The 18902-nt window shown below is 40.9% G+C and overlaps 1 protein-coding gene across 5 annotated transcripts in view; it reads right to left on the bottom strand.

Annotated features, from left to right (window-relative positions):
• The window catches only part of LOC149164337 (NF-kappa-B inhibitor-like protein), a 202672-nt gene that overhangs the window by 145884 nt on the left and 37886 nt on the right, over positions 1–18902 (bottom strand). The gene's annotated exons all lie outside the window — the stretch shown is intronic.

The raw sequence follows: 18902 nt of genomic DNA, 5'->3' as shown, positions 1-18902 counted from the left end.
TCATCACGAAATTCATGAGCATATATAAGAAATTTTTAATTGCAACCTTTGGCTGAGAACATAGCATGATATAGTCTCGGCATTCTTGTGAAGAGGAGGATCTTAAAGTGTCACTCTCTGTCTCAGCATACATTTAAGATGCAGCTATAATTTGAGCATAGAACTTAGAAGTAACATAAAGACACAGTCATAAGTTTTAGTTACAAGCCTACAACCATATGATATATCTACTGGACGGTGGACCATGGTTCGTAACTTCGTTGACGTTCCATTACTAATAACTAATAAGTAATAACTATGACGGAATTTGGAAACCGAAAAACTTACAAGTTACAGCCTACAGCCTACAGGCACAGCTGAAGCCTGACAGCACGCGGCAGGAAAAACCCGAGCCCGTCAAGCGTTCAAGGTGTAGAGTTAGACTGTAGTGACTAGTCTATGGCGTCTGCGGGCCTGCGGTGGCAATGAAACCCTAGCCCGAGCCCGTCAAGGTGTCGTGTAGTCGTGTAGTCTCTGTCTCTGTCGTGCGTCTGCGGCGGCAATGAAAACAACAATGAAACCTAAGCTAAAGCCTAAAACAGCAACACACATACCCGAAAAAAACGAATTTGAACGCATATAAACGAATTTAATCGATTTTAATGTCGAATTTATTCGACAAAAATTCGAATACGCCATTAAATACGGCAAACTGAAACGAACAAATTCGAATGACCATTAAATACGCCGAATTTCGAATTTTTTGGATTAAATACGGCGAATCCGGTGACTTAGATTATAGGGTGGCAGGGAGGTGCTAAGTAGGTGTATGAAGTCGCCTTGACACTTCTTCACAATATACGGATGACTCCTGGCCTTGACAAATCAAAGGAAGCATTGCTGCGGGACATCCTTTGAAGACATGACAGCCATCTGTATATTGTGAAGAAGTGTCAAGGCCAAGAGTCATCATTGTAAAGTTGTAAAAGAGTCATTTGCCAAAGTGTCATCATTGAAGAGTCATTATTGTAAAAGAGTCAATCTACCTATAGTCGAAAAAGCATTATTGGGAGGTATAGGAGTCTTTGTTGGGATGATGTCACAGTTGGGTTGCAGGTCATAGTGTGATTGGGTGTTCGGTCAAAATCATTGGAAATCATATTGTATCGTGGATCGTTGTCCCTGGTACGGGAATCCACACTCTTGTCTCATTTCAGTCATTGTAGGGTGGCAGGGAGGTGCTAGGTAGGTGTATGAAGTCGCCTACAAGTTGGGGCCTGTGAACACTTCAGGGTGGTAGGGTGGTGCTAGGTTGGTGCTAGGTCGAGTTGTGGCTCGTTAGGGTGTTGGGGCATCCATTCAGTTGATTACTGAAGAAACCGGGGCGTTGGGGCGTCCTTCCAGTGGGAGCTGGAGAAGGATGCTTTTCTAGAATTCTAAGAAGTTGTTTCTTTCATTTCAGTTGGGGCTGAAGATTAAAGAATTTATTAGAAAAGCGTTCGGTGGTTTTTGACCCGGAGGGGGTTTTCCACCTAAAATTCTTGTGCCTACGATGTTCTTTCATTTACTATTATCACTGCATAAACATTAATAATAATTGAAGATTAACTAATGTTGTGAAAAGATTTAAAAGTGTTAATTGCTAAGGAATACTGGTTCACCCCCCCCCCCCCCTCAGTGTTTCCAACAATTGGTATCAGAGCTTGGTTCCTTCAATAACAGTCTAACAACTGGAACGAGATCATGGAGTATACTAAGAATAGAGTTCCTTTGTTCAATGGAAATAACTATGCACTTTGGAGTGGAAGAATGCAAGTTCATTTGCTGGCGCAAGGATACGAAGTATGGGAAATCATTGATAAAGGCTTCACATCAACCCAGGATGAACAAGGTAAGAAAAATATGGTATATGATGCAAAGGCTAAAGATCTTATTATCAGTGAGCTTATCGAATCTATTTATCTTAAGGTATTGAGTTGCAAAACTGCTAAAGAGGTATGGGGCAAGCTTGAAAATATATATGCAGGTGACTCAAAGGTGAAAGAAGCAAAGCTTCAAATTTTTAGGGCAAAATTTGAGCAACTCAAAATGAGGGAAGATGAAGATATTGTTGCATACTTCCAGCGTGTTGATGAAACAACAAATACATTGGAAGATTTGGGAGAACCTGTTGAAACGAAAATTGTTGTCTGAAATATCCTCAGAACCTTGCCAGCAAGATTTAACCCTAAGGTATCTGTCTTGGAAGATAGATTAAATCTGACCAATCTCAGCATAGATGAATTTCATGGAATTCTTACGGCATATGAAATGAGGATTGAAGAAGAGGATGACACATCTCACTTAGAAACGGCATTTGCCACATCCAAGAAGAATAGTAAGGACAAGCAGACTCAGAAAGAAAAAACTTGCAGTAGTAAGGATGAAGAAAAGGAAGAAGAAGAAGAAGAACTCTCAGATAAAGAATTCCCCTACTTCCCGAAGAATTCAAAGGTCAACTTCCATTAATATGTTTTGATTGTGGTGAGGTTGGGCATTTTGCAACCAAATGTCCTCACAAAAATGAGGTTGTTATAAATGGAAAGAAAGGTCCTAGGAAGTTCAACAAGCAAGGCAAGAAGAAATGGTTTAAGAAAAGTTTCTTCACCAAAGAAGATAGTTCCTCATCTGAAGAAGACAGTGATAACGAAGAAGAATTCAACGGAAGAGTATTGTTTATGGCCAAGCACAATAAGCAAGAGGCACCTGACGAAGAAGGAGACGAAGAAGAAGAAATGACTGAGGTTGAATTTCAAAACGAAGTGATCAGGGTTATCAAAGAGCTCAAAGTCGAGAAGAAGCATGTCAACACTCTTGAAGATGAATTGAAGACAGAAAGAGAACATGTCCTCAACCTTAAAATCAAGGTTGAAGAATACAAGCGAATTGAAGAATCTCTCAAGAAAGAATTAAAGGAAAAAAACAAGGAAAGAGAAGCATTGGAAGCTGAAATAGTTGCTCTACGAAAGGAAGTAAAAAATGGAAAAACTTTTCAAAACTACGCCAACAGTTCAAAGACTTTGGACGAACTCATCAGCAACCAACGATCATACAGCGACAAGACTGGTCTTGGTTACAAAGAAAAATTCGAAAAGAAGTCGAGTCCTTCTATGACAATTAAAGAAGATGGATATGCAAAATCTACCAAGCAGATAGATCTCTCAGCTAAATCAAGAGATCAAGACTCGCAGGAAGAACCTTGGAAGACAATTCCTCGAAGAAGATTTCCTCCCATGTACCAACCTATCTTTTATGGTCATTGTTACTCATGTGGAAGGTTTGGACATAGAGCTGCAGAATGTTGCATGTATGTTTGGAATGAATATAATTCCAAGGGATCCTTCAAAAATGGATATTCCAGAACTCAACATAATATCAACAAATTTGATCATTTAAGAGATGATGTCAAATGTTACAAATGTAAAAAATTTGGACATAAGGCTAGGGATTGTGAAGTTCCAGATGGGTACAACTATTATCAGAAAAACCCTAGAAGCAAATTTGCAGGATCACGAGATAGACACCAAACGAAATCTTCTACGAATAACATCGAATGTTACAATTGTCATAACTATGGACACATAGCTCGTAATTGCAGGTACAAGATGGAATCAACCATGAAAGAAAGGCTTGACGACGAGAATAAGAAGGTTTGGAAATGAAAATAGGTACACGATGAACAAGTACAAGATGAGCAAGAAAAGCAAGAAGGCAATAAGGTCCCAACAGTTATGCCTTCATGATTCGTAACGGATTGTGAGGAATCAGCAGTTGCTTCTATTAATGACTCAAGTCAAGACGTTTTGTTAAATGATACACTATTCTGAACAATTCAGCTTATCGACTCCTAGAAATTTGAAGATGAGGAGTCTATGCAATAGTATATGGCACAAGTCTATGATTGACAGGAAGGTAGTTTGAACAAGATGGCAGTTTCATTATAGGTTCAGGGGGAGCAAAACAGTTGACTGATTACAGGTTATTAAATAATGAATCCATACAGGCGAGGAAAAAATTTTACAAGTTACCAGGAACAAGGCAAGATTAGGCTGCAAAGGATATGCACAGGTTGAAGGAATCGATTTTGAAGGAACATTTGCTCCTGTTGCCAGAATGGAAGCTATCAAGATGTTTCTCACTTATGCTTGCTCAAGAAAAATCAAGATTAAGGAAGGCTCTATATGGTCTCAAGCAAGCTCCTAGGGCTTGGTATGCTCGTCTTGACAGATATCTACATCAACAGGGATCAAGAAAGGAAGTTTTGATAGCAATCTTTATGTGAAGGTGGATCGAGATAACCTAACAAATATCGAAGTATATGTGGATGATATAATCTTTGGAAGCATTGATGACAGATTAAGTGAAGACTTTGCCACAAAAATGCAAAGTGAGTTTGAAATGTCTATGATTGGTGAACTGACATACTTTTTAGGAATTTAGATTTATCAGCAAGATAAAAGAATATTCATATATCAAACCAAGTACATCAAAGAAATGCTCAAGAAATTCCAGATGGAAGATTGCAAGCCAATCCTTACCCCCATGGCAACATGTTGCAAGTTAAGCTTAGAAAATTCGTCAAAGGATGTGGACCAAAGGTTGTATAGATCCATGATTGGTAGTCACTTATATGTGACAGCCTCCCGGCCTGATGTGATGTAGGCAATTGGACAAGTAGCAAGATTCCAAGCAGCACCAAAAGAATCTCATATTATTGTTGTCAAAAGAATTCTTTGGTATCTTAAGGGCACAGCGGAATATGGTCTATGGTATCCCAAAGGAAATGATCTGATCATCCAAGCTTATACAGATGCATATTGGGCAAAAAGTGTTGATGATCGTAAGAGTACCAGTGGAGCAGCATTCTATCTAGGTGGTTGTCTTGTTTCATGGTTAAGTAAAAAGCAGTCTTCAATCTCGTTATCCACAGTAGAAGCAGAATGTCGCGGCAATAGCGTGTTGTACTCAAGTTCTTTGGATGAAGCAAACTTAGCAGGATCTTCAAGTCAAGTTCGATGAGCCTATTCCCATCTTTTGCAATAACAACAACGCCATAAGTATCTCCAAGAATCCTATGATGCATTCCAAAACGAAGCACATTATGAATAAATATCATTTCGTTAGAGAGCAAGTCACGGAAAAGAATATCAAGCTTGAATATGTTGGCACAAAGGAACAAATTGCTAACATCTTTACCAAACCATTACCTTGTGAAGCATTTGAGTATCTTCACCAAAAGCTTGGGATTCTCCCAAGTTTTCATTAGACTTTCTCTTATCTACTCGAGTAGAAAGGCGGAATGGAGGTGTGTATAGGGCCGCAGGATGGCTGTTTGTCAGGGGGGTTACCCTTTGCCATTGATGACAAAGGGGAAGAGAAGGCAGTAGGAAGAGGTGTGATGATCACAGGGGGAGTACTTGTGTTGCCATCAATGCCAAAAGGGGAGATTGTTGATCAGTGGTTGTCATTGATGTCAACCCAAGCAGCACCAAGGGCTACCCTGATCTTGCATGGGCATTTTGACTTAACAACTTACTCTATTCTGAGTCAAGGATCTTCTAGACGGATTCTACTCGTCAACACGTTTGCACTGATATATGTCACGCCACGTAATTCTTAACAGTTTGAGAGATATTCGTGTTTGAAGTTAGTAACCCCAGTTAGTGGGCTAAAACATTATGGGGTTGTGGCATGGCACTCATAATTGGTTGTGGTCATTGAATAGTAAATAATTAATAATGTTTCTTTTTTTCCTAAAATCCCTCCAACATTCACTTGTTGAGGACCCTCTCAACTCAAGACAATCATATAAATAGTGACCCTCATATCCTCCTCTAGTAAGGATTTGGAGGCTTCAAACAGGTCATCGTGGCATTTTTGCTATAACCTTTTTTCTGTGAAGCTTCAGAAGCTAAAATTAAAACCCATTTGAGCAGAAATCTTGATGAACCTCGTGACCGAATTTCAAATCTTGGTTCGCGATATTTTCGAAGATATGATCTAAGGAAGTTAGGGTTTATGCAGGCTCCCGAATTCCATGTCAAACAGGTGACGTTGGGAAAATCGTCATAACTTTCTCTGAGCATTGGATTCCAATTTCGTAAATAGTGGCAGAAAGAGGACGGACTGTAGTTTGTTGGGTATCGTTTTCAGGCCCGAAGGTCGCAACAATGACATGTGGCACTTCGTACAAGTTCGCTCTACTGAACCAGGCTATAATCAGGTCATCGTGGGAGATTGGGCATAACTCTTTCTTGAAGAATCCAATCTTGATCACAACTGTGGGGTTGGAAAGAGGACTCGGAATGCTATCATAGGACGAAATTTCAAACCCTGGAGATCAGAAATTAGATAGATACAACAGATTCAATATCGAGCTCCTAGAAGACAAGAAAAAGCATGCATTCAAGGATCACTGGAGTAAGGACCACACATCAACAGTCGAGGGTAAGTCTCCTACAGCAAGGTATGTATGATTAGTGTTTACATTTGAATTTTGAGTATCATCTCTGACATATGTTTTTGCAGGACAACGTAAGTATATATAGTGTCTCAGTTATATCTCTATGTCTATATATGGCACAATTAGTTTTTTGGATGTCTTATTCTTGATACTACATATTTTATGCTACATATTCTTGATGCTACACCAAGTTTGCTAAATCTATATGATGGTGTAAGTTCATGTTACTTGCCTTGTCATAGTTGATAGAATGGTCTTTGTTGTTGTACTTAGAACTTGGTCGATCACAAGTCTAGGGTCTATCATCAGTTTTATTGTATATATCTTTAGTTCAGTTTTGGATATAGTCTTGCATAGAGTCTAGGGCCTATATCATGAGTGGGAGTCTTTGTCTACTGCTGCAACAAGTCAACAACAAAAGTGACAAGCACACTTCAGGTACGCATTGTAATTTTAATTTGTATTTATTCATTATCATGCACTTACATGTGTTTTGTAGGCAGAGGTAAGTTGAAGGGTATTTTGTTTTGTTTTGGGATTGGTTTCGTCGGGCAAATTTTGCATGCAGGTAGAAGAAGATTCAAGTACTTCAAGCAAGAATTCAAGAGCAGAAGTATCAGATCAAAGGAAGCATTGCAGCAGGACCTCCTTTGAAGACATGACAGCCATCCGTATATTGTGAAGAAGTGTCCAGGTCAAGAGTCATTATTGTAAAAGAGTCAATCTGCCTAGAGTCGAAAAGGCATTATTGGGAAGTATAGGAGTCTTTGTTGGGATGATTGCAGGTCATAGTGTGATTGGGTGTTCGATCAAAATCGTTGTAAATCATATTGTATCGTGGATTGTTGTCCCTGGTACGGGAATCCACACTCTTGTCTCATTTTAGTCATTATAGGGTGGCAGGGAGGTGCTAGGTAGGTGTATGAAGTCGCCTACAGGTTGGGGCTTATGAACACTTCAGGGTGGTAGGGTGGTGCTAGGGCGAGTTGTGGCTCGCTAGGATGTTGGGAATCCATTCAGTTGATTACTGAAGAAACCAGGTTGTTGGGGCGTCCTTTCAGTGGGAGCTGGAGAAGAATGCTTTTCTAGAATTCTAGGAAGTTGTTGCTTTCATTTCAGTTGGGGCTAAAGAATAAAAAAATTATTAGAAAAGCGTTCGATGGTTTTTGACCTGGAGGGGGTTTTCCACCTAAAATTCTTGTGCCTACTGTCTTTTATTCACTGATATTACTGCATAAACATTAATAATAATTGAAGATTAACTAATGCTCTGAAACGATTTAAAAGTCCTAATGCTAAGGAATACTGGTTCACCCCCCCTCTCAGTATTTCCAACAAAAAGAACTAGCTAGTTGCAATAATTCTACACATTAAACATTATTCATAAAATATCTTCAACAAAATAACTTACAAGATAACAAGAGATATATCCAATCCAAGATCAAGAAAATAGCTCGAAGAGAAAACAAATTTAGCTCCCAAAAATATCGAAATGCATCAAAAGATCTCCAATAGACATCCAAGGAAAAAGTGTGAATTTTTCCAAGAGAAACAGATCCAAGTATGATGTTGATGATCTCTCTCAATGGGTGAGATCTAAATATATATGATCCTCTACCCTATTCAAATTAGACTAAGATGCCCCTAAAATTATTCTAATGCACAAAATAACATATCTTTGGTGACAAACCCACCAAATAGCTCATAAAGTGAACAATAAAAGTGAAGCCGAAATGATGAAACAATGGTGTAGGAGGGTCGTTGGAGGGCCTCGTTGAGTTCTCAAGGTGCCATAATGAGAGTGAGGGCTCCATGAATGATAGTTAAAGGGGTGGCCCCTTGATCTCCAAGTAAAACATCACAAGGTGCTCCAAAGTGGCTCTAGGGCACAAGTAGTGGTCTCGTGGATCTCCTAATGAAAAATAAGCCTATAGACTGCTCCAAATGAGGGCACGAAAGATGGTGCTTTCCCTCTATGTCCCAAGGATGAGACAAACCTCATCTGGGCCTGGAATTAGCTGCCAAACCCTGTATATACCACTAAGATTTCTAGGGGCATTGTTGGTCCAAGTGCATCATCTCACATATAATGTGGGGCAATGAACAAGTTGTTGAAGGTGTTGAAGCCGCCCATGGCATGAGATAATGTTTATCATATGATGAAAACCAGTAGCTCTCAACGCTTCCCCTAAAAGTGTCAATATGATCCTCTGGTGGGCATGGGCCCTAGTTAAGTTGCATTTCCCATGATGAAACCACCTGCCAATCCTATATAAGATCCAATGCATCTCCTCACCTTCAGGTACAATCATTCATTAGTGCATCTAACTGAATCAAGCTTGTTAGTCAAGGGCACAAATGAGACTTCATAGTGTGTTTCCCTTCCAAATTTGGGGCTTTGAGCATGTAATGGTGTTACCTACCTAGGTAGGAGTGGTTAATAAACAATCATATTAGGTGTTCCCATCCCCTAAAGGGGAGGACATGCCCTAGGTACATCCTTCAAGTAGTAGGTGTCATGTGAATAATGATGATGTGGATTGCAACACAGGGGTCTCAAGGCCAAATGCCATGGGCTCAAGGGTGGTAATGATGAGGGATGTCCACATATTTGGATGTATGAATGTAGGAGGGAGCAATTGTGGTACACGATTTACCTCGGCCTTTGTTTTTCCACCATTCTTCATTTTCTTTTTGCTTTTTATTGATATTTCTTTTATTATACTACTCAGGGCTCTAGGGGATGACAGCATGTTGTGTATGATAGAGATAACAGCAGTGATTACTCCTTAAGGTGGGGCAGTTCATCGCCCACCAGGGGTTGGGAGTCGGGACATGCATGGGTTCCTTAATGATGCAGGGGGCACTCATAAGGGCCCTAGGAACAAGGGTGATGGCCATAATGACAAGAGGTAGAGATCATGTTTAGCTTTTTCCCACGTGTTATTTTTATTGTCCCGACCATCTTTTGCATTTTGTGGTATTATTTCCTTTTATATGTGGCCATGATATGCTTTTATCTCTCTTTTTTTAGCTGCATTAACCTTCGGGTCATCGTTGTAGGTACGACCCAAACATGTGGACACGGGGAGGAGGAGTACCATACCCAATGGTCATGTGGACCCAAAGAGGGAAGATGATGAAATAGGGCATGTAATGTGTGGAGGGGAGTGACAAATATGAAACAGGAAGATGGGACCCTGTTACCGAAATCGGGGTTTCCCAAGTAGTGTCCATCCTAAAGCTGTAAGCCAGTAGGGGAGATACCACGAGACTAGGGTTGAGGATTAACCCCCCAATTTAAGTTGAGGGAACAAGACTACAATCAAAACCCTTCCTTCTTCCAGGTCATCCAGTAATTCATACTCAAGTGTGCCCAAGAAAAACAAGCATCAGCACCTAATTGCACAATGAAAGACATACCTTTAGGATTGGATGACCCACCTTCAAACTTACAATTGTTGATTTGGGGTAGCATCGGATGTGCTCTAGCCACGAAGTTTGGTGGAGAGGTTGGAGCACATGATATCTCCAATACCCAGAAAGGGTTTGGGCATATTCTAAACAGTTCAGGAGATATTAAAATAATTAATATTTTTAATGGAGTCCCTAAATCTAAACTTAGAGAAATTAAAATATTAATGTGGATTAATATAAAACTATGTTAGAATGGTCCAAAAGACATGGATCAAGCCAGATCTAATCTTATCCATTGATTAGGGACTTAATTTCGGCCGTTGATATGTCAACGAGAAAAGTATAAGAGGAGGCTTGAGGGTCACTTGGAGAGTACACCAAATGATCCGTCATTCTATTCTCTAGAGTGGGGTTTGCTAAGAGAGATAGAATCAGTGATCGGAGTTGCATCTGACGGGCATTGAGTGCAGAGAGACAAAGAGGCAAAGATAGTGTCGGGAGAGCAATGCAAGAGCTAGATAGAGTGACGCAGTAGCAGCCAGGGCTCATGCAAGGCCACGTAGAGGCAGTGGGGAGCTGCGCAGTGCTTCAGAGAGGCTAGCGTTGCTGATGCAGGGCCTCCTGAGGCTGACGCAGGGCCAGCGCTGGGCAGAGAGAGGCTGACGCAGTCCAGAAAGGCAGACGCTAGGGTTTCTGGGGCAGATTGGAACTGAGGAGCTACCGAAAGGTTTATCTAGGGTTTCAACAGGGACATTCGTCTCAAACTAAGAGGTACTACTGCCAAGGAAATTCTCTGTTGGGTAAGCCGGATTTGGCACCCAGATTGTACTCTGAAATTGCTTAATAAGAGAACCCTCAGATAACTGCACCGGTTTTCCCGCATTGGATTTTTCCGAGGACATTGGTCGAAAAATAACGATGTCATTTGGTGTGATTGTTTATGTTTCCTTTAGTTGATGATCTGTAATATGTTGAGCATGCACTAGTGTTTATTTTCAGTGTTTACATTGTAAATAACTTGTTAAGTAACGGGACGAGTAGGTATGAATAAATCAGTAAAGTGCATGAAGGGTTTCTAACTAGTAGAATTAGAAACTTCAACATGGTATCGGAGCGTGGTTGCAGATCATAGGAGAACTGAGGACATTAGCCGAGCGGAGCAATAGCAGCAGAAAATAGTTGTCCCGAGTGACAGAAATTGGTCCTAGCAGAGCAACACCAAGGGAAGGGTGACGTAGTGCCTGCGTCATCAAGGGTGAGCCAGGAAGAGGCAGTGCAGAGGCTAAGGGAGGCAAAGGGAGACTCACACAGAGCCACGCAGAAGCTAGGAGGGCTGACGCAGTTGGATGAAGAGACCGGGTTGCTAGTGTCGGGATTGTGCAGAATCTAGGAGCTCTCACCTTCAGGTTGTTGGGGTTTAGGAGGCTGTGGGAAAGTTACAGAGTGGAGCTAGTGAGGTACTGTAGTCAGAACAGTACCTGACAGGGCAAGGCCAAGAGGAGGGAGTTGCTACCGAGGGTTTCTAGCCGAGAAATCCGGATCAGTGGTGCGGTTGCACAGACGATCAGAGTAGGGGGCATCTCGACATCGGTAGAAGGATTTCCAAGAGGGAAATCGAGACTCAGAGGGAGTCACATCGAGAACTTCCAGGAGGGAAGTAGAAGAGCATCATGGCACTACACGGAGTAAGAGACCAGGACAGGCTGGACGGAGCGTCAAACTTCGCAGTCTGGAAGGCTAGAATCTTATCCATACTTGACAGAAATCGTGTCAAGCACTTCGCCTTGAAGACAATAGTTATCCCAGTCAACCCAGCTGAGAACGACAAGTACGAGGAGGCAATGGCGAGGGCCAAGAGCATCATCCTTGATGGGGTCAAAGACCATGTAGTACCACACATTGTCGAGAAGGAAACGGCAAATGAGATGTGGGAGGCCCTAAAGAAATTGTACCAGCATACTTCTATACAGAGAAGAATGTTACTAGAAAATCAGCTGAGGTCATATCAGACAAAGAAGGGAGCACTGATTGACACCTTCCTCGGAGGACTGAATGAGATCCGAGATTAGTTTACTGCTATAGAAGCCACATCGGATCAGGAATTGATGGTGAGGAAAGCCCTGAATGTTGTCTCGGAAGACTTGGAGGTATTTGTCCAGAATATACTGGGCAGAGGGACACTTCCACCTTGGGATGAGATGTGGGCGGCTCTTCGCCAAGAAGAGATCAGACGGCAATCAAAGGTTGGAAGCAGCGGTAAGGGGATCGGAGTCAAGAAGGAGGAGGAGGGTGTTGCCCTAGCATTTGAGGGAAAGCAAGAAAAGCGGAAGAAGAAGGATCTCTCCAAGATCAAGTGCTTCCACTGTGGGGAGCTGGGTCATTATGCGACCCGGTGTCCAAGGAAGAAGAGTAAGGGAGAGTCTTCTGAGACTAAGGTAGCGCCAGCAAGGGAAGAGAAGGAAGTGGAGACAGACGATCACTGTGCCATGAGTGCACACACACCACTTGAGCGGAACTGGGGATACATCGAGCTGTAGTCAGGCGGACTACAGGCAATGAGGGGCAGGATCCTCAACGTACCCAGCCTCTTGGATCAGACCTTGCTACGTGAGCCCCGAAGAGGAGTAGCAGGATTCGCTGATGTGGGTAGAGATGGATGCAGATGGAGCAACAGAGAGAGCTACAGTGCAGGAGTCCCGAGATAGCGCAAGGCTAGCAGGCTACAACAGTGCGAGAGGCACGGGAGTGTTGTACCAGTGCAGGATGGCACAGAGAGGTGTGCAACGGTGTGAGATGCAGAGAGTTGTTGCAGAAGCGCAGAGGTCAGAGAGGGAGCACTTGTCAGTGGTAGAGGGAGCTTCAGCATCAGGAGGGTCTCTAGCCCAACAAAGAGGTCAAAGTTGGGAGATCAATGACTTCTCAACAACTGAGTTGCAGTGCAGCAGTGGGCAGCACGATGCAGCATGATGACAGGAGTTGCAGTGTGGATGCAGTGTTGGAAGAAAGGACCAGCAACAGCACGGATGCAGAGGGCGTTGTCGTACAGATACAGCAGTGGCAGTGGCAGAACCATGGGTAGCAGTACAAGATGCAGCAATGCAGAGGATGATGGGAAGCAGGCCTAGCATCAGCACAGGGACAGATGTCGAATGATCAAGGTGATACTTAGTGAGGAGTATTACTAGAGCACACTCCTCGCTAAGAGGGAGTGTTGATTTGGGGTAGCATCAGATGTGCTCTAGCCACGAAATTGGTGCAGAGGTTGGGGCACATGAGATCTCCAATACACAAAAAGGGTTTGGGCAGATTCTAAACAGTTCAGGAGATATTAAAATAATTAATATTTTTAATGGAGTCCCTAAGTCTAAACTTAGGGAAATTAAAATATTAATTAGCCATTGATTAGGGACTTAATCTTGGATGTTGATATGTCAACGAGAAAAGTATAAGAGGAGGCTTGAGAGTCACTTGGAGAGTACACCAAATGATCAGTCATTCTATTCTCTAGAGCGATGTTTGCTAAGAGAAATAGAATCAGTGATCAGAGTTGCAGGTGAGGGCATTGAGCACAGAGAGACAGAGAGGCAGAGATAGTGTCGGGAGAGCAGCGCAAGAGCCAGAGAGAGTGACGCAGTAGCAGCCAGGGCTCACGCAGAGGCAGTCGGGAGCTGCGTAGTGCTTCAGAGAGGCCAGCGTTGCTGACGCAGAGGGCCAGAAGGCTGACGCAGGGCCTCCTGAGGCTGACGCAGGCCCATTCAGGGTGACGCAAGGCCAGCGCTGGGCAGAGAGAGGCTGACGCAGTCCAGAAAGGCAGACGCTGGGGTTTCTGGGGCAGATTGGAGCTGAGGAGCTGCCGGAAGGTTTATTCGAGGTTTCAGCAGGGACATTTGTCTCAGACTGAGAGGTACTACTGCCAAGGAAATTCTTTGTTGGGTAAGCCAAATTTGGCACCCAGATTGTACTCTGAAATTTCTTAATAAGAAAACCCTTAGATAGTTGCATCGGTTTTCCCGCATTGGGTTTTTCCAAAGACATTGGTCCAAAAATAACGGTGTCATTTGGTGTGATTGTTTCTGTTTCCTTCAATTGATGATCTGTAATATGTTGAGCATGCACTAGTGTTTATTTTCAGTATTTACATTGTAAATAACTTGTTAAGTAACGGAACAAGTAGGTAGGAATAAATCAATAAAGTGCATGAAGGGTTTCTAATTGGTAGACTTAGAAACTTCAACAACAATCGCGACAGATGGTCGAGGGGACATATGACTGGCTCAAGAAGCGGAGATATCTGGCACAACATTGGCTACATTGGTGGCCATCAAGCGTTGTTGGTTGTCGGCTGAAGACAAATCTAGGAGAAAATTTCTCCTATGGGGTCACCCACTAGTGGTGGGTAACATGTCATGATCATCCATCATTTGAGGAATATCCCTCAAAGTATCTCCAAGGATCCCAAATCCAATTGGGGTGTCATCAAGTCCTCTCCATGGGTCTCCAGTGATCAACACAAGGCTATCTCTCTCAAGCATTAGGGCTCCATCAAGTGCAACAGGCCCTTCTTAGTCATCTCATGGAAGACCATCCTCATTTGGGCTTGTTACCCACCATTTTGTGGGTGATATCCCTAGGAGAAAATTTTCTCCAAGATGGTCCTCAACCAAAAGCCAACAGACCCTTGCAGCCACCAACTAGCTCGTTGTGCCATTTCTCCACCACCTGAGTCAACCATGTGGTCCCTCACCCATCTATCATGATCATATGTTAGAAAGTGGGCCTCCCAAACCTTATCATGGAGAGTATTGTAGTTTACTTATCATGGAGACTTTTGGGCATGAATTAATGGGGCAATTCGGCAGAAAGAGTAGGCTAGGTTTGTGCTCTTGTCCCCTAGACCTCTTTTGGATGTTGACCTTTGAGCTCTCAGGATGGTACTTCTTGGGAAACCCCGATTTTGGTTGTGTGGTCCCGCTCCCTTATCCACATGCATCGCTCCCCCTTCGCTCATTATAACCCCATTCATCATTTCTCCCCCTTGGGTCCATATTCCTCCACTGGGTCCACATAAGGTTAGCCTCGCCTTCCCCTTACCCACACCTTAGGTCGTTCCTAGAACGATGCCCCAGAGGTTGATACAGCTGAAAAGAAAAGTAAAAGCATAATTGGCCACATTAAACAGGAAAATGTACCACAAAATGCAAAAGATGGTCGAGACAAACACATTTAGCACGTGGGCAAAAGTCAATGCATGAGCTCTACCCCATTCTCATGGCCATCACCCTAGTTCCTATATGCCCTAGATGAGCTTCTTTTATCATTTAGGAACCCATGATTGTCCCAACCCCTGGTGAGCAATGAACCGCCCCACCTCAAAGGGGGTATCCACTGTTATACTTTACATATCATGCTCTTACTCCTTGAGCCCCGAACAGTTAACCAAAGAAAAATCATAAAAGGCAAAAGGCATATGAAGAAGGATGGAAAAATCAAGGCCGAGGTAACTCGAGTACCACGATTGCTCCCTCCTATACAATATATACCCAAGTGTGGGCTTCCCCCTTATTAGCTACCCTTGTACCTTGGCATGTGACCCAGGATTGCCCCTTCCATCCCCTACTCCATTCCATCATTTTATCACATGCCACCACCATTTGAAGGATGTAACTTGGACATATCACCCCCTTTAAAAATAGAAACCACCCAATAGGGCACTTGGTTTAACCCCCCTTGGATCTTGGAGACATTAGCACATGCCAAGCCCACTATAGAAAGACATGCCACTATGAAGTGCTCACTTCTTATCCATGGTTTGTAATCTCTTTAACTCAATTTCTTTAAATGACTTGTTGTACTAGAAGGAAAGAGTACACATTGAATCTTATGCAGGATTGCAAATGATCTCCATTTTGGGTGTGGTCTCCCTATACGGGGTCCTAACTCTCCATAGGGTTACATTGGCACATGTAGGGTGTGTGTAGAGAGCCATGGGCCTCCACAGCAATAGACAACATTCCATGGATCCCCAGAGATGTTTAGAGATTGCTCAAGTTTCATCTATTGGACAAGGAAGATGCACCTAATTCACCATGCCCAGTCAGCCCCACAGTTGTATCATGCACTTCGCAGATGACCCTGGACCTGTATGATGATGTGGCATCACTTACACCATCATTCGAGCCCTTGCAGATGGTCTACAAGCATCTTCAATCTATTTGTAGACCCATGAAAACACTTGTGAGCCCCCACACCCGTTGGGAGCACCATGTTAATTTATGCAACTAGGGTTAAATTCCACATGGGACAGCTCATATGATAGAGATGATGACTGCATTGGATTCCTCTTTTCGAGAGGACCAAAATCGACCTAAATATCTCCCCATTTGGACAAGCAAAAGTTGGTTTTTTGAATTTATGAACCCTCACATGTACATTGGGACAATTCGACCTCACAAATATGTACAATTAGACAAGTCAGCCTCACAGATATGTACAATTAGATAGGTCAGCCTCAACATCAAGTGGACCCTCATGGAAGCCTATAAATACAAGAGACCTCAAACTCACTTGATCACCATCATCAAGCATTCTCTTGTCTTCTTATATTGTTTGGTTTGCACAGGTTTGACGGAGGAAGTTTCGCGCATAGTCTGAAATTACAGGTCTGAGGCTCACACGTGTCTAGGGTTTATGTTCTTCGGTCGCACGCTCATCACAAGACAAATTCGACTTCAGTTGCTCACTCGCAGTTCTCTAGAGAATGACTAGGAAGCCGCAGTTGCTCGCATAACAGCCTGAAGGAAGCAACCGAGGCTCAGAGGCAGTTTTGGGAGGTCTGGACCCCAATCGCTTGCTTTCAACCTAAGTCACTTGATACAGGGACACAGGACACGAGGGTTCAAGTGTCCAACAAGGGCACATTGGCCCCCCGGAACAGGACACGTTAGGATATGTTTTATATATATATATATATAATAAAAATTAGATATTCCTTAATTAAATATTCCTTAATTAGATATTCCTTAGATATAATTAAATAATTAATTAATAATAATAATAATTGATATAATTAATATAATTAATATTATTAATATTAATTAATATATTAATAATAATATAATTAATATAATTAATATTAATAATATAATTAATATTAATAATATAATATATTAATAATATTATTAATATAAGTAAAATTTAAATTTTTTATTCCCTAGGTTAAAATCAATTTCATTGTAGAATTAATATTTCCCTAGGTATAAAATTAAATCAATTTCATATTAGAATTAATATTATATTCTAAAACAAATTAATATTAATAATATAATTAAAATAATATAATTAATATAATTAGTATTAATAATATTATAATTAATAATAATATAATTAATATAATTAATTTAATTAATATAATTAATATAATAATAATAATATAATTAATATTAATAATAATATATTAATAATAATATAATTATTATATATATATTTAGGAATAATAATATAATAAATAGTAATAATATAATTAATATAATCAATTAATAATAATAATTATTATAATTAATATATAATTAATATTAATAATATATTAATAATATAATTAATATAATTAATATTAATAATTTAATTAAATTATTTAGGAATTAATTTCATATTAGAACTAATATTATATATTAAAACAAAATAAACTTTTTAAAACATATTAATATTATATATATAATATTAATAAAACAAATTAATATAATTAAAAATTTTAAAAATTAATATTAAATTATATAAAAATAAAAATTAATTAAAATAATTAAAAATTATTATTTCAGCCGACAGTTTGTTAATCCAAAAGTTTTATCCGCATCACTATTTATTATTTCTCCGCTGCTCTTCTATCATCATCATTCTCATATCCTGAAGATGGATCCCATTTGGGATTTGAAACGTTGGTACAAAAATGATAAAACTGTGGATTCTCCGGTCAATGATTCAAAAGACTCAAGCCACAGATCTCTGAAATCCATAGATATTCCTTACACAAATTCTCATTCATGATACAAATTCATTGATTCAAACATAGATATTCATCTAGATGTAAGTTTTACAAAGTAACATTATGCATACAAATACAATTGTGACATATTCATCAATGATCCAATAGGAAAAAGACAAGAAACTGCAATTTTCTCATTAAGTCATCAAAATCAAAATGTGTTACATAGGTAGTAGCAATGCCAATGGCAAATAGAAATAGCAAATACAAAACAACTATAAGCCTCAAGGCAGTAGGTAGCTCATAAGTCATCAATCATCATCATCAAAATGAGCATCACTATCATCATCATGGTCACCACTACTCTCCTTTGTTGCATCCTCCTCCTCTATATCCAATATCATCTCTGCATCTATTGGTGTGGAGGATGACCCCTCAACTGTATCACCATCATCAAAAGTGACAAGCTCTAGCACTGGCTCATTAAGATCCAAGTTGGCCAATACCAACTCAACATTGTTGTCCAAACCCATATCATCAAGAATGTTAAACACACATGGGCAGCAAGAGAAAATATGAAAGATAAAACATGCAGTACAATTTTTATTAACAACTGATATACATTTATAGTACATTGTTGTGACCGTTGGGTTTCACATCCCAAGGTCTCTTGGACTACTTAGTCTATTCAGCTTCCACACTAACCCATTTAGGATTAGGTGTCCAACATTCCCCCCCTTAATCCGAAGGGTTATGTATGAGTCCAAGAAGAGAGTTGTAATACAAAATGTGCAAAAAATGCATGGCAGCACTAGGCTGAATGTGCTCTATGAAATGTTGGTATAAAGGGCAGTGGTTTAAGGATGACCACCAACACTGGAACGCTTAGTGCAGTTCCCGGAACTCTTCCAAAACTGGCAAGAAGCTGGAGTCTTCTGCTAGAGGAAGTGCTCCTATTGTTTTGAAGAGGGAAACCTTCAACCAATAAAGGGAGGTCTCACCCCACATAAAAGGGAGAACTTCAAC

This window comes from Pinus tabuliformis, chromosome 5_1 (assembly GCF_031772625.1).
Source record: "Pinus tabuliformis cultivar Carrire ecotype Pingquan chromosome 5_1, CPIR1, whole genome shotgun sequence".
NCBI lineage: Eukaryota > Viridiplantae > Streptophyta > Pinopsida > Pinales > Pinaceae > Pinus > Pinus tabuliformis.
This window is presented reverse-complemented; position numbering and strand designations above follow the sequence as displayed.